General features: G+C 42.2%; 1 protein-coding gene across 8 annotated transcripts in view; it reads right to left on the bottom strand.

Moving 5' to 3' along the window:
• LOC139573795 (uncharacterized) overlaps nucleotides 1–16,476 on the bottom strand; it is a 30,574-nt gene that overhangs the window by 12,804 nt on the left and 1,294 nt on the right. For 3 of the 8 annotated variants that reach the window (XM_071397668.1, XM_071397674.1, XM_071397675.1), the window contains exons 1-6: nucleotides 15,905–16,281; nucleotides 14,620–14,713; nucleotides 14,412–14,529; nucleotides 2,423–2,894; nucleotides 2,142–2,243; nucleotides 1,932–1,964 (exon numbers count right to left, since the gene is read on the bottom strand). The gene's annotated coding sequence lies outside the window, so the exon portion shown is untranslated. Of the gene's footprint in view, nucleotides 1–762; nucleotides 1,819–1,931; nucleotides 1,965–2,141; nucleotides 2,895–14,411; nucleotides 14,530–14,619; nucleotides 14,714–15,904; nucleotides 16,292–16,476 lie in introns of those variants that run through there. The other 5 variants (XR_011674655.1, XM_071397671.1, XM_071397672.1 and 2 more) reach the window with 5 other exon arrangements.

Raw genomic sequence — 16,476 nt, 5'->3', positions numbered from 1 at the left:
AATCTAAAGTCATTCTGACGGAGACAGGAAGTAAATTCACACACTGTACTCTGTACTTTCTGTCGGTCAACAAGTTGTTTCACGCCAAAGTGTATCTGGGAAGTCAAGTGTCTTCATGTTGGTGCGTCACAAGTCTTTGAAAGTGCGTAAATCAGAGAGATAAATGGAGAGGGGGAGGGAGAGAGACAAGGATTTCATCATGGTTTCAGGATATTTTCTGGATTTCATCATGGTTTCAGGATATTTTCTGACATTCATATTAGCCCCGGGCATAGTTGAAACACACTTGAATGGGGACATTGTTAGCAACATGTTGACTTTGTCTAACTCAGCCATTGACTGTCTCCTGTCACTGGTAGCAACCACGGGTATGTCAATCATTTCTAACCAGGGCCCTTATTCATAAAGCTTCTCAGAGTAGAAGTGCTAATAGGATCAGGTTCCCTATCTATGTAATCTTATTCATTATCTGACTGGCGAAACTGATCCTAGATCACCACTCCTGCTCTGCTTTAATACGAGTCCAGAGCTACAGCATAGGATTCAAAATGTTACATAAGCAAAAGGACACCACTGTTGTTTGACCTTTCCTTGAGGCTACAAGTAAAAAGCCACATCACCCGATTTCAAATATATTGACTGGACATTGCGCTTTGTTACTGATGACAGTGCAGATGAAAGTCGCGCTATTTTACCTCAATCAATGGCTTTGACATCATTTTGAGATACTATTAACTCAAAGAATTCTCAATTTCAATTCCCTCTTGTATAGGAAAAGGTTTATTGCCAATGTAGTGTATACTGTTGGTGTTTTTATAGGACCAGACATGGGAGTCTGGTCTCAAATGTTATTGTATTTAAGACATAGAAATGACAAGTACAATGCATCCAATGCACCCCAAAGGCCTAGTCCTACCCCTTCATATACCCAGATTTTCTTGATTTTGAACTGCAGGTCAAAGAAATAACCTTACAAGAAATAAAAGGACAGGTGAAAGCAAATGTCACCGTTTCTGCTTCCAGTCACCCGGTGTATTATTACATTAGAGCAAATGAAGAAGAGAACTGTGGATGACCACTCTAGTTGTGAACGAGCCTAGTTGTGCTCTGAGCCTCTGCTCTGTCGGCAGCATCATGGGAATTTCCCCTGCATTGTAAGTGTAACTACGTGGGCGGCTACTCCCCCGGTAAACTAGCCCTGGATTATTTTCTAAATTGATGAATGATATTTAGATAGAGGTCAGTGGAGGCTGCTGAGGGGAGGACTGCTCATAATAATGGCTGGAATGGAGGCAATGGTGTTTGATACCAGTCCATTGACTCCATTCCAGACATTATTATGAGCCATCCTCCACTCAGCAGCCTCCATTGATGGAGGTATGCGAAAAGAGTGGAACAATGCAGTTCGGTGAACCATGACAGTTAGGTCATCCCTCACAAAAAGAGAAATGCGTGAAAGTGAAATATTTGCCTGGAAATAGGCCCTTCTTCGAAAACTTGATAACTGTGTGCCATGTCACTGCAAGTTTAAGTGAGCGATGGAAAATGCTTAGAAGTCTACGCCTGGGTCACTAGTGCTGTTCTAAACATTCTGAGACTTTTGGAATAGACTTTGAATAGCTGTTCTTTTTTTCTGTTTATTTGTTTTACTATTACACATGGGAAATGAGAGGAGAGTTCTTCATTTGAATTAGTTCCACGATTCTGAGTTAGATCAAAGTTAGAGTGGGCAATACACTAATAATAAACTCTCAAAAGGAAACCTATTTCGATGCATAGCATGATCTTGATTGAAGACTCCAACAAATAGCAGGCAGCCTGTAATAGATTGTGGCGATGGATGAGCAAACGTAATCTAATAACCACAAAATGGAAGAGCAGTAGTGATAAGTGCATAAACATAAAAGTGAATGAATAATTTAGATTCTTACCTCAGTGCTACGCCTTATTCAATTTACAAAGCTCTGAAACATACACACACATAATATATATATATATATATATATATATATATATATATATAAATAAAACAGTTCAATGAGACATATGTTATTTTAGACATTAGAAAATATCGATTTTCTCTGGTGGTCCAAGTCCATTTGTTCTATAGTGAGGTTAGATTATGTACCAAAACCACAAACCTTTCTCTTGAGGGAGATGTACAAATCTATCCATATTTTTACAAGCCGTTTGGGTCCGAAACGCCTACACCACTTTATTATCCAATAAGGCACTGTCACGAGCTGGTAAAAAGAAAAATACACATTTTTCATTGAGGACCACTTACAGTGCAAACATGCAAATATTGTTTGCATCTCTAAGCACATTAACCCTTTGGGCAGCTATACGATGTCCATTGTATGCATGTAATAATTAATTAAACAGCAATGTGATGTATTAATAATAGTATGTATCTCAATACTTAGATTTTCTCAGCTTTGCTTCAATTCCTGGTATTCCATCACAGTATGGAATCATTGATGACTCCTTTTCTGACCGTAAAGCATGAATCTGCTGAGTGTCGTGTGTCTCTAGTGGATCCAAGTGACGCTCTATCTCCTGCAGCAGGATACACTGGTTGCAGTTCAGCCACTCTCCACTCCCCACTAGAGTTTGCCGCTCAGGCCTGCCTGTGTCAAACCAACAGGGAATTCATTATTCAATGGGCTAACATAGTTTTGCTCAAGTTTTGTTCACACATACAGTGAGCTCCAAAAGTATTGGGACAGCGGCACATTTTTTGTTGTTTAGGCTCTGTATAAAGTGCAGAGCCACAGTAGTGTCTTTTCAGAGGTCTCATTCAGGTGAAACACAGTGCTGTCCATCTGTCTGAACATCTGCACATCCGACTCCTTCACACCAGCCGCTGCAACAAAGTTCAATTTGCCAAGATACTGAGAGAGAGAGAGAGAGAGAGGGAGAGAGAGATGAAAGGAAAGGAAGAAAAGAGAGAGGGGCAGAATTATAGGAAAGAAAACATCTATTTTAAGACATTACTGACAAACAATGACCACCAGTGAGAGAAAACAGTGGGTGGGGAAAGTGTAAGATGACAAGTGAAAGGCCAATGCAATAAATGTGAAATAAGTCAAAAACTACATCTGAAACTGAGAAACCATTTGTTGAGGTGCTGTCCATATCCAGCCATTACAGAAAAAAGACATGAATTGTGAAATCATGTGGATTTTCTGTAAACCATATACTGTATGCTGTAGGACGCCAATTACAACATTTTTTCAAATCAAACCACATATGGTGGGAAGTCTGTACAGCAAACTGCATTTTGTATGATGTTTGCAGGGCTCACTTGTAAAAGTGACTCATGGTATGTTTTAACTCAAAATTGACTCCTTGTATGTGTGTGTAAACCAATGTTGACTCCCTTTATAAATGAAGGTTAAATATAACAAAACTTAATTATGGGTCACATATTTTTTGTAAATAAATTAAAAGACCAAAATAATCCTTTAAGAATCATCACGAAGGGCTCATGAGGTTTTGATAGATCATCTCTTGTGCATAGTAACCTAATTAATAGGTCAATAGTGGTAAAAACAGATATTGCATCTGCATATCTCTCTTACCCATTGGGTTTTGAGACTGCTTGTAGATAGGGCTGGTTGGGAGCAGAGGGTGAAGAGCTGACCCAACCACCCATTCACAAAGAGCAAGAACGAATACCCTTCCTTGACCTCTAACATACCTGAACCACTTCAAATCAACTTGTGGCCTAAAAGAAAACCTGGTAATTGAGCGCTCTTTCTGGGCTTGATCTTTCTGTGTCCGGATTGAGCTTTAAACGTTTTAGGATTGTGGTAATCATTAACCACTTTTTTGTTAGCACAACTTTCCACCATCTCACATAGTCCAAAGGCCCATATATCGAAAGGTGTTGTTCCATGGTCTATGAAGCGGGACCAAAAAATGTCAATATTATTGCCTATAAGTCTTTTTGGGTGGGTGGCCTTTAAAGTAAGAAGTGTTTAAGCTTTTACCCAATTTTAGGAAATAGGTCTGCTTCTACACCTATTCTCCTCACCCTCCATCAGCCCCCATGTTGGTGGATGGCTTTCAATATGACTGTCATTTCTGCAGTCTACACTGGTAATGCACATCCCACAGGTTCTTGTTTCGTAAGACAGTATCACAGCGCTAAAGTAACTACCAAGCGGTGTCAAAGTAATGAATTATCCTTGTAGTATGCATTAGGGCCAGGAGTTTTCTTGACTATGTGAGCCTGAACAGGAAAATCCCCTGGCACAATACCACACGCAAACTCAACTTTTTTGAGTGTTTCATAGGTAGACCTTCATAGGATGTCCTTGTTTTCTGATTTGTGAATAACAATACTGTGCATATTCATTTGACTCGTGTCTGGAAGATAACGTTCTGAGGAGGAGAACAAAGAGAACACTGCGTCCAATTGGTGCAGTCGGATCAACTTTTCAGGGGTTCTTTGTCTCTTAATGGAATATGCCTGACATTATTTAATTATCTCTCTCTCTATACATACCAGCAACGTCACACTGATAAAGTTCCAAATGTAATGCTGAAAAGCACATCTGATCATGCGATGATTTTTATGTAATGATGTAATGTAACTTTATGTCATTTTATGTCATGTAACTACCCACTGGGCACAAACTGGCCGAATCAACATTGTTTCAACGTAATTTGTCAATGTAATCTTGACGTGGAACCTATGTGGAAAATACATTCGATATGAAAAAAAGTCATCAACCTTAAACGGTTGTTTTGAGGGTGAAATTTCAACCGCCGGATGATGTTATCATGGTCACTGTAGTGTTATGCTTAATGTGAAGAATCTGGAGGTGAATATCACTTTGGTTGACATTAACTTAACAATAAGTAATGTAATGTAGAAGGTCGACGACATCCGATCCTCGTTTGCTAAGTCAAACGACACCGCTGGTTCTGCTCACACTGCCCTACCCTGTGCTTTGACCTCTTTCTCCCCTCTCTCTCCAGATGAAATCTCGCGTCTTGTGACGGCCGGCCGCCCAACAACCTGCCCGCTTGACCCTATCCCCTCCTCTCTTCTCCAGACCATTTCCGGAGACCTTCTCCCCTACCTCACCTCGCTCATCAACTCATCCTTGACCGCTGGCTACGTCCCTTCCGTCTTCAAGAGAGCGAGAGTTGCACCCCTTCTGAAAAAACCTACACTCGATCCCTCCGATGTCAACAACTACAGACCAGTATCCCTTCTTTCTTTTCTCTCCAAAACTCTTGAACGTGTCGTCCTTGGCCAGCTCTCCTGCTATCTCTCTCAGAATGACCTTCTTGATCCAAATCAGTCAGGTTTCAAGACTAGTCATTCAACTGAGACTGCTCTTCTCTGTGTCACGGAGGCGCTCCGCACTGCTAAAGCTAACTCTCTCTCCTCTGCTCTCATCCTTCTAGACCTATCGGCTGCCTTTGATACTGTGAACCATCAGATCCTCCTCTCCACCCTCTCCGAGCTGGGCATCTCCGGCGCGGCCCACGCTTGGATTGCGTCCTACCTGACAGGTCGCTCCTACCAGGTGGCGTGGCGAGAATCTGTCTCCGCACCACGTGCTCTCACCACTGGTGTCCCCCAGGGCTCTGTTCTAGGCCCTCTCCTATTCTCGCTATACACCAAGTCACTTGGCTCTGTCATATCCTCACATGGTCTCTCCTATCATTGCTATGCAGACGACACACAATTAATCTTCTCCTTTCCCCCCTCTGATAACCAGGTGGTGAATCGCATCTCTGCATGTCTGGCAGACATATCAGTGTGGATGACGGATCACCACCTCAAGCTGAACCTCGGCAAGACGGAGCTGCTCTTCCTCCCGGGGAAGGACTGCCCGTTCCATGATCTCTCCATCACGGTTGACAACTCCATTGTGTCCTCCTCCCAGAGTGCTAAGAACCTTGGCGTGATCCTGGACAACACCCTGTCGTTCTCAACTAACATCAAGGCGGTGACCCGTTCCTGTAGGTTCATGCTCTACAACATTCGCAGAGTACGACCCTGCCTCACGCAGGAAGCGACGCAGGTCCTAATCCAGGCACTTGTCATCTCCCGTCTGGATTACTGCAACTCGCTGTTGGCTGGGCTCCCTGCCTGTGCCATTAAACCCCTACAACTCATCCAGAACGCCGCAGCCCGTCTGGTGTTCAACTTTCCCAAGTTCTCTCACGTCACCCCGCTCCTCCGCTCTCTCCACTGGCTTCCAGTTGAAGCTCGCATCCGCTACAAGACCATGGTGCTTGCCTACGGAGCTGTGAGGGGAACGGCACCTCCGTACCTTCAGGCTCTGATCAGGCCCTACACCCAAACAAGGGCACTGCGTTCATCCACCTCTGGCCTGCTCGCCTCCCTACCTCTGAGGAAGTACAGTTCCCGCTCAGCCCAGTCAAAACTGTTCGCTGCTCTGGCACCCCAATGGTGGAACAAACTCCCTCACGACGCCAGGTCAGCGGAGTCAATCACCACCTTCCGGAGACACCTGAAACCCCACCTCTTTAAGGAATACCTAGGATAGGATAAAGTAATCCTTCTAACCCCCCCCCCCTTAAAAGAGTTAGATGCACTATTGTAAAGTGGTTGTTCCACTGGATATCATAAGGTGAATGCACCAATTTGTAAGTCGCTCTGGATAAGAGCGTCTGCTAAATGACTTAAATGTAAATGTAAATGTAACACAGGAGACGGTCTTCACTGGACTTGATACGACGGATGCACGCGGACCGACTTGCCCAATCACCTTTTATATGACGTCATGAATATACCTGTGCCATGCGCTATAGCCAAATAGTTCCAATACAACACATCGCCCTTTCAAGACATGCGTTTCTAAAATGTCAAAACAACACAATGTGTATAGTTCATCACTCTGTAATTAACTTGCCTCAACATATGAATTCATAAACAAACTTTTCGGTCTTTAAAGTTCAACAACTCATGAGACATCAACTCATCATCAACTCAACTCACTGTCTTTAACATTCCATAAAAACAGTTGTTGTTTCTACAACACTAACTGTATATTACCCTAAGGTGAGCTGGGTGGACTGCCAGTCACATTCATAGCTGCAGTGGGGTTCTTCTGTCACATAATGCAGGCTGTGCATTATGCTCTCCGTATCTGTCTGGTGGTTTGACAACTGTACCACGAGAAGTCCTGTGTACTGGAGTCTGTGGTTCTGTGACAGGAGGTGGGTCGGCATCTGGAATAGGTAAGTGCAAGTCCGTGTCACACTCTGGGTGTTCCTCTCCACCCTATTGACAAGTCTCTGAAGCACTGCGGAGGGGTTTCACGTGGCGTGGATTCCTGTGCAGCACTCCCGTATCTGTCTGGATCAAGTATGACCTGGGTGTGTCACACTGTTGAAGCACTGAAGCCGTCTTTGACCAGCCTTGTTCGTCGTCCAGCTTCACGGATGACGTTCACTCCGTGCTTATCAGGAATCAAGGTAAGACCCAGATGCAGACACGTCGAATTGACAATGGTTTAATAATCCAACAGGGGCAGGTAATAGACAGGTCAAGGCAGGCAGCGGTCAGTAAACCAGAGGTGGGTCAACGGTACCGGACAGCAGGCAGGCACAGGGTAGGCAGAGGTCAACAATGCAGAGGTGGGGCAAAGGTACAGGTCGGCAGGCAGGCTCAGGGTTAGACGCAGGCAGAGTGGTCAGACAGGCGGGCTCAGAGTCAGGACAGGCAAGGGTCAAAACCGGGAGGGCGAGAAAAAGAGACTGGGAAAAGCAGGAGCTGAGAACAAAACACATTGGTTGACTTGGCAAACAAGACAAACTGGCAACAGACAAACAGAGAACACAGGTATAAATACACAGGGGATAATGGGAAAGATGGGCGACACCTGGAGGGGGAGTGGAGACAAGCACAAAGACAGGTGAAACAGATCAGGGTGTGACAGTGCTGGAAGGGGTTCTGACTTTATACCTGTTGTTGTAGACACGCATGAAGCTCTGCTTTGCTCTATAGGTCGACACGTCTCACCTGCTGGAGGTCTGGCCACACTGGTTATAGGTTAATCTCCAGCGGAGTTGCTCTGTAGGTCATGAGAGCTAGGAATGGGTCAGCCTGTTTCAGGATCCCTTTGGCTGTTTGCACTGCTCTCTCTGCTTCACCATTTGCTTGGGCGTAGGGAGGGTTGGTGGTAATGTGTCTGAAATCATAGTCCTTAGAGAATTGCGTGAAAGCTCTACCTGAGAACTGTGGAGCATTGTCTGTAATTAGAATATTTGGGCATGCCCAACAGGCGAAGATGTTCTTCATTTTAGACACGTCTTTGAGGTAAGTTATTCCTATATATATATATATATATATATATATATATATATATATATATAGAAAAATACTCCACAACTACCAAGTAGTTTTGCTTGTTGAGTTCACATATGTCAGCTGCTACTCTTTCCCATGGGCGACTGGGGAGTGGAGTGGTGATCAAAGGCTCCCTCCTCTGAGTAGTTTCGGACTCGTGGCAGTCTTTGCATGAACTGACTATTTCCTGACCATTTACTGTTTTTACTTATTCAACACTACCTCTAGCTCGCCCCCGGCACTTCACAATGCCCTGATGGCTGTAGTGTATGCGCTTGAACATTTCAGGTCTCATGTTTTGTGGCACTACTATTCCATCACCATACAACATTAGTCCTTGTGAGGTTGAGAGGTTCTGTCGGGAGGTGTAGTAGGCTTGCACCTTGTCTGGCACTTTGGCTGCATACTTAGGCCATCCTGTTGTCACATAGTGTTTCACCATCTGCAGCTCTGCATCTTGTTGTGTCTGCTTCTTGACGACATCAAGCTTGTTGGTTGAGATAGGCCATGCTGTATGAACTGTATCCTTATAGGCCTCGATTTCACTGGTCAGCCCTGCGATATCTTGTGTAACAGCTGACTGGGGATGTCTGGAAAGGGTGTATGCTATAACAAGCTGTTTCCCCGACACATACTTGGCTGTAGGGTTATAACGCATCATGCGCATGAACTGTCTCTGACAGGCACTAAGTCAAGGTCTATACAGTTTATTAGTGGAATAAGAAGTTTGTGATCACTGCAGTGTGAATGTATATAGACCATACGGATATCTGGTAAACTTCTCATATGCCCAGACCGCTGCGAGTCACTCCTTTTCTATCTATACATAGTGCTTCTTTGCATCTGTGAGAGTCCTGGAGCAATAAGCTACTGGGTTTAACTGTCCACCTTGTTTCTGTAGTAGGACCATCCTAACCCATAACTACTGGCGTCTGCACTGACTATGGTAGGCTTTGTCATATCATAGTCAGGATCGAGGGAAAGATGAACCGAGCAAAGTACAGAGAGATCCTTAATGAAAGCCTTCTCTAGAGTCCTCAGGACCTCGGAAGGTGAACATTCGCCCCAGTCTAACAGGACAACGACCCTAAGCACACAGCCAAGACAACGCAGGAGTGGCTTCGGGACAAGTCTCTGAATGTCCTTGAGTGGCCCAGCCAGAGCCCGGACTTGAACCTGATCTAACATCTCTGGAGAGACCTGGAGATACCTGTGTAGCGACGCTCCCTATCCAACCTGACGGAGCTTGAGAGGATCTGCAGAGAATGGGAGAAACTCCCCAAATACAGGTGTGACAAGCTTGTAGCGTCCTACCCTAGAGGACTCAAGGCTGTAATCGCTACCAAAGTGCTTCAACAAAGGGTCTGAATACTTATGTAAATGTGATATTTCAGTTTTATTTTAATACATTTGCTAACAATTCTAAAAATCTGTTTTTGCTTTTATGGGGTATTGTGTGTAGATTGGCTTTTTCCTCATCAATTTAATCAATTTTAGAATAAGGCTGTAACATAACAAAATGTGGAAAAGTCAAGGGGTCTGAATACTTTCCGAATGCACTGTATGTTAGATTCACATCTCCAAATAAAAGTTAAAGAACAGGATTCAGCCAGTGGCTCAAATGGAACTATCCAAGCAGTAGATACATCTTCTTTAGATGTTGATATTTAGTTTCATTGTCATCCAAACACAATTCAATACTGCTTTTGTAATACAGTAAATAGCCTAAAGTTAAGGCTCTTACAAACTAACGTAACATTCAACCTTAAAATGAGTAACACCCATGGACACATTGAGGTTACTGTAACTTTAAATGTCTTATGTAGGTTAATCATGTAAGGTGTTTATGTTCACGATAGCATGCATAAAATAGCATTCACAATTGCTGTAATAATCAGCATAACATCTCAAACGGAATTGATCACATTCCCCACATCTTTTTTAATGTAATCTAAACTGCAATCCAGGTCGTTTGGTTCTGCTATTAGATGAAGCACAGTGACAACACAATCTGTTGTATAAATAAACAACATTTCTGACATTGTATTCCCATTTGAACTTTGCTGTGCTTTTAAAACCTGTTAGATGGTTAGGGGTCCTGCATGGTTCTGGTACCGACCGACATTTTCCCTTATAAATCGATCTGTGGATACCGTAGATCGAAATGGCTTGCACTGAACGACAGCCCTGGTTCACACCAACACAGTAGTATTACTGAGCCTGTGTGACGTCGCTTTTCGGACTGTTCATCAACTCCTGGCTGAACACCACATCACAACAACTGAGCCACGGACAAAGCACATGCCTGCACTCATTACATGCAACCAACATCCTAGCGCAGCATAGGAAAATGATTTCATCACGGTAGCACATTCAGAGATCGATTTATAGCCATTGATGTAAAATAATTCAGACTTTTCTGTCATAGATGGACAATATTAATATGTTATGAAAGGTAAGTTCCTACCGAGTTCAGAAAGCCAAGCTAAAGCTCTGTGAGACGTTCACAGTGATTGGGGCGGACGTTTTGATCAACAGAGACCTTCAGAAAACATGCACATTTTCTCTAACACTAAACATACAAATATGCATTTCACAGTTAAAAGGAAGGTGAAATCTTAGTAATTTTATAATTTGATTATGCTATATTTATAAAACATAAGTCATTTCAAGCTATATTCATACAGTTTTGTTGAGTAGGAAATACATCATAAAATATTTTATTTTTATCCTATTTGTACTGTGTACTTGAGCTTGTGTCCTCAAAAGAGACGACACCTCAGCATCTTTTAATAATTTTTTACCAGAAAGGTGAGATTTTAACCTTTTTTTGATTATACAGCATTACTAGTTATTGTTTACGGCCCAGTCATGATGAATAATTACTTTTGGGGATTACGTAGATGATATTTTTGAAAGCACAGTGATAGACATGTGGGTGACAACTAAACCAGAAATCTGACATTGTTTTCCAAATGGAATTAGGCTGTGCTCTTCAAATGGTTGAAAGCATAGTGATAACATATTGGAAAATCAACTAACTTTTGGCTGTCTTTTTGAGTGGGTGAATATAGGTCGTAATCTCATTGATCAACATCTCAACCAAATATTACCCAAGTATTCACGTTTAATTTTTTATAATTACATTTTTATTTATCCGTTAATTTACCAGGTAAGTTGACTGAGAACACGTTCCCATTTACAGCAACAACATGGGGAATAGTTACGGGGAGAGGAGGGGGATGAATGAGCCAATTGTAAACTGGGAATTATTAGGTGACTGTGATGGTTTGAGGGCCAGATTGGGAATTTAGCCAGGACACCAGGGTTAACAACCCTACTCTTACGATAAGTGCCATGGGATCTTTAATGACTTCAGCGAGTCAGGACACCCGTTTAACATCCCATCCGAAAGACGGCACCCTACACAGGGCAGTGTCCCCAATCACTGCCCTGGGGCATTGGGATATTTTTTAGACCAGAGGAAAGAGTGCCTCCTACTGGCCTCCCAACACCACTTCCAGCAGCATCTGGTCTCCCATCCAGGGACTGACTAGGACCAACCCTGCTTAGCTTCAGAAGCAAGCCAGCAGTGGTATGCAGGGTGGTATTCTGCTGGCTATACCACGTGTTGTGCCCAGTGGGTAGGCTAAATTCTTAAATAATGATGCCCATACCATCATACGATGACTGAATCATCCAAAAGTATTCACTGAAAGCCGTGAGGTCATCTTTTTCCATGTTAGAAGAGGAAAATGACACATCTTGTAGAATTATACAACAATATCACTGGAGGATGCTGAGGGGAGGACAGCTCATAATAATGGTTGGAATGTAGTGAATGGAATGGCATCAAACACATGGAAAACATGTGTTTGGTGTGTTCGATACCATTCCATTGATTCCATTCCAACCATTACTATGAGCACGTCCACCCCAATTAAGGTGCCACGGGCCGCCGGTGAACAATATATTATATTCTGTTGCTCTTTGATTATGGTGTATTTAGAGGACACTGGTGCTTCATCAATCTATCAGGTGATGTACATAGCAGCCAAACGGCATACAGCAATTACATGATGGGTACTCAAGAGTAGAGGTCGACCGATTATGTTTTTTCAACGTCGCTACCGATTATTGGGGGGCAAAAAAGCCGATACCGATTAAATCGACCAATTTTTAAAATGTATTTGTAATAATGACAATTACAACAATACTGAATGAACACTTATTTTAACTTAATATAATACATCAATAAAATCAATTTAGCCTCAAATAAATAATGAAACATGTTAAATTTGGTTTAAATAATGCAAAAACAAAGTGTTGGAGAAGAAAGTAAAAGTGCAATATGTGCTATGTAAGAAAGCTAACGTTTAAGTTCCTTGCTCGGAACATATGAAAGCTGGTGGTTCCTTTTAACATGAGTCTTCAATATTCCCAGGTAAGAAGTTTTAAGTTGTAGTTATTATAGGAATTATGGGACTATTTCTCTCTATACCATTTGTATTTCATATACCTTTGACTATTGGATGTTCTTATAGGCACTTTAGTATTGCCAGTGTAACAGTATAGCTTCCGTCCCTCTCCTCGCTCCTACCTGGGCTCGAACCAGGAACACATCGACAACAGCCACCCTCGAAGCAACGTTACCCATGCAGAGCAAGGGGAACAACTACTCCAAGTCTCAGAGCGAGTGACATTTGAAACGCTACTAGCGCGCAGCCCGTTAACTAGCTAGCCATTTCACATCGGTTACACCAGCCTAATCTCGGAAGTTGATAGGCTTGAATTCATAAACAGCAGAGCTGCTGGCAAAACGCACGAAAGTGCTGTTTGAATGAATGCTTACGAGCCTGCTGGTGCCCACCATCGCTCAGTCAGACTGCTCTATCAAATCATAGACTTAATTATAACATAATAACACACAGAAATACGAGCCTTAGGTCATTAATATGGTCGAATCCGGAAACTATCATCTCGAAAAACAAAACATTGATTCTTTCAGTGAAATACGGAACTGTTCCGTATTTTATCTAACGGATGGCATCCATCAGTCTAAATATTCCTGTTACATTGCACAACCTTCAATGTTATGGCATAATTACGTAAAATTCTGGCAAATTAGTTCGCAACGAGCCAGACGGCTCAAACTGTTGCATATACCCTGACTCTGCGTGCAATGAACGCAAGAGAAGTGACACAATTTCACCTGGTTAATATTGCCTGCTAACCTGGATTTATTTTAGCTAAATATGCAGGTTTAAAAATATATACTTCTGTGTATTGATTTTAAGAAAGGCATTGATGTTTATGGTTAGGTACACGTTGGAGCAACGACAGTCCTTTTTCGCGAATGCGCACCGCATCGATTATATGCAACGCAGGACACGCTAGATAAACTAGTAATATCATCAACCATGTGTAGTTATAACTAGTGATTATGATTGATTGATTGTTTTTTTATAAGATAAGTTTGATGCTAGCTAGCAACTTACCTTGGCTTCTTACTGCATTCGCGTAACAGGCGGGCTCCTCGTGAGGCAGGTGGTTAGAGCGTTGGACTAGTTAACAGTAAAGTTGCAAGATTGAATCCCTAAGCTGTCGTTCTGCCCTTGAACAAGGCAGTTAACCCACCGTTCCTAGGCCGTCATTGAAAATAAGAATGTGTTCTTAACTGACTTGCCTAGTTAAATAAAGGTGAAAAAATAAATAAATAAAAAATATAAGAAAATCGGCAAAATCAGAGTCCAAAATTACCGATTTCCGATTGTTATGAAAACTTGAAATCGGCCATTCCGATTAATCGGTCGACCTCTACTCAAGAGTTCTCATGGTGTGCAGTTGTATAATAGGCTTACATCTGTGCATTATTGGCCTTGTAAGTCATGGAATAAGTGAATAAGAGAGTTATTCTATAGATCACATACAGACAAAGATATCTGACTGTTTGCTGGGTTTCTGTTCTGTGTTGACAGATGTTTCGCTGCAGCTGTGTGCTGCTCTAGATAAAACTGTCTGGAGCCATTTTGTATTGATTCCAGGAAACTCCACAGACAACATTACTCACAGTACTCTGTCAGGGTCCTCTCATCCTGCAGGACTCGGCCCTGGTAGATCAGTCTGTGTTTGTCCACAGGAATCCCAACTGAAGTGGCAATGTGCTCCTTGAACTATTTCACTGTCAACTGAGAAAAAGACACCGGTGTGAGGATTAGGCCTATATCCAGTATATGTAAGGCTACTGTAAAAGCGCTCCGATGGAAATGAGAACGTACCTGTCCGCCTATAGTGTAACTTCGGCTCTGGGAGTCCAAAGTTTTGACAGTCACCTCTATATCAGCACCTGGTTCCTCCATGGTTACGTTTACCCTGTGTGTCAAGTAACAGAGGCAATAGAATAGAGTATCATATCAATGCTGTCATGAATAGCATTATGTAAGGGTTAATCGATGAGGGGCTATGCGCTAGCGGAGTGGAACTAATCTTCCACAGAGTTGGGCATAGAGCCCTGAACTGCGATCTGACCAAATTCACATAGAAAAGTGAGTTATAGATCTGTTGTTCTCATTGAAAGCAAGTGTATGCGGTAAATCTGTTCTATGTACACTATTTCTATGCTTCCGTTCTTAAGTTTTGTTTTTGCATCTTTTACTCTCGGTTTAGTACACCAGCTTCAAACAGCTGAAAATACAATATGTTTGGTTACGGAAAATATATTTCACAGCAGTTTAGATAATACAATGATTCTCAAAACTGTTTTGTCATTAAACTTAAATTAGGCAAACTATTAGAATTTTAGCAAACAGGAAATGGCAGTTATTTCTGCATAGTGCACCTTTAACACATTTGCCGCTAGAAATGTGTTCCACATCCACTGAAGTAGCAAGCAAAGTTTACTAAAGTGCTGTAGTAGTTGCCTTGGTAACCAAACAAACAGAGTTACTCGTTAAGCTAACCAAGCCATCAGTCCTAGCTTGCTTGCTATTATGAAAATCGAATTCAATATTGTTTTCAATTCGACATTCGCTATCAAAAAGCAGCTCAAACGTAGAAAATGTAAGAATTAACTATAGCCATTGAATTATACCATGGTGATGTAGCGTGCGTTATAGGAAAATAATGTACGGTCTAGAATGCTCTTGAAGCCAATCATAAACGAATATAAAACAATATCCTTGTTATAATGTGGCTAATATAACTTTAATTGGGTAGTTAGTATCTTTGTTTAGGCAGTAGCTAGCTATGTGGTCTAACGTTAACGGAAGCTGCCATAGCTATCAAGCTAAAATAGTTAGCTAGCTGAATGGCTAACATCCTGGCCTTGAAGCAAACACGGTCAAACAAAACCTTTTCATGTCATCGTTTTCTTGATAGAAATCTATTTTAATTGTAGATGGAACTCCTACAAAAGTGATGGAACAATCAATTTCACACGAATATTGACAAAATACGACAGTGAAACTTGTAGCTAGGTAGCTCACAGCTACGTTAGCTTTTAGCTAACGTTACCATTAGCTGTATGAAGTTAGCTAGCTATCTACCACCTAGCTAATTACTTACCTACTTGATCGCCCCTATCTGTGAAGTTAAATCTTCCGATTTCACCAGAATGTTTACCGATTATTCAGTGTGGCATGTAAAGCTAGCTAACGTTAGTTCCTCCTATGATGGTAGAAACTGCGGTTCAAGTAACATGACATATGATTAGCTACCAGAACAGCTGTGACGTTTCAAACATACAGTAACAAATGGGACATGCTCATGAAGTCAGTTCAACATGTTTTGCTTATATCTGCTAAATGGATCTGCTAGCCGGCTAGATAATATCCCCGGTGCAGTTACAGTAGCAGATGAATGTAAGGTGGCGATGTTTTTGTTAAAACCAGGCCTGTAGGAAATAAGGGGAAACCAAGAGATCCAAGACCTCATTAACAAAGTGAGACATGATTTCCTCTTTCTTTAAAAGGCATCCCATCAAAGTGAACAGGGCTTCCAGCTCCAACAAAGGCCTGAGACCGCTGGGATTATCAATTCACAGTTATGTATTGATTGAGAGAGGAAGAGCCTGAGTGGGGCTTGAACCAGCAATCCTATGTCAATATTACTGGAAGTTGACAGTATAATAAAAGGGA

The sequence above is a fragment of the Salvelinus alpinus genome, chromosome 4 (genome assembly GCF_045679555.1).
Source record: "Salvelinus alpinus chromosome 4, SLU_Salpinus.1, whole genome shotgun sequence".
Classification (NCBI taxonomy): domain Eukaryota; kingdom Metazoa; phylum Chordata; class Actinopteri; order Salmoniformes; family Salmonidae; genus Salvelinus; species Salvelinus alpinus.
The sequence above is the reverse complement of the archived record's forward strand: the minus strand, read 5'-3'. Positions and strand labels throughout refer to the sequence as shown.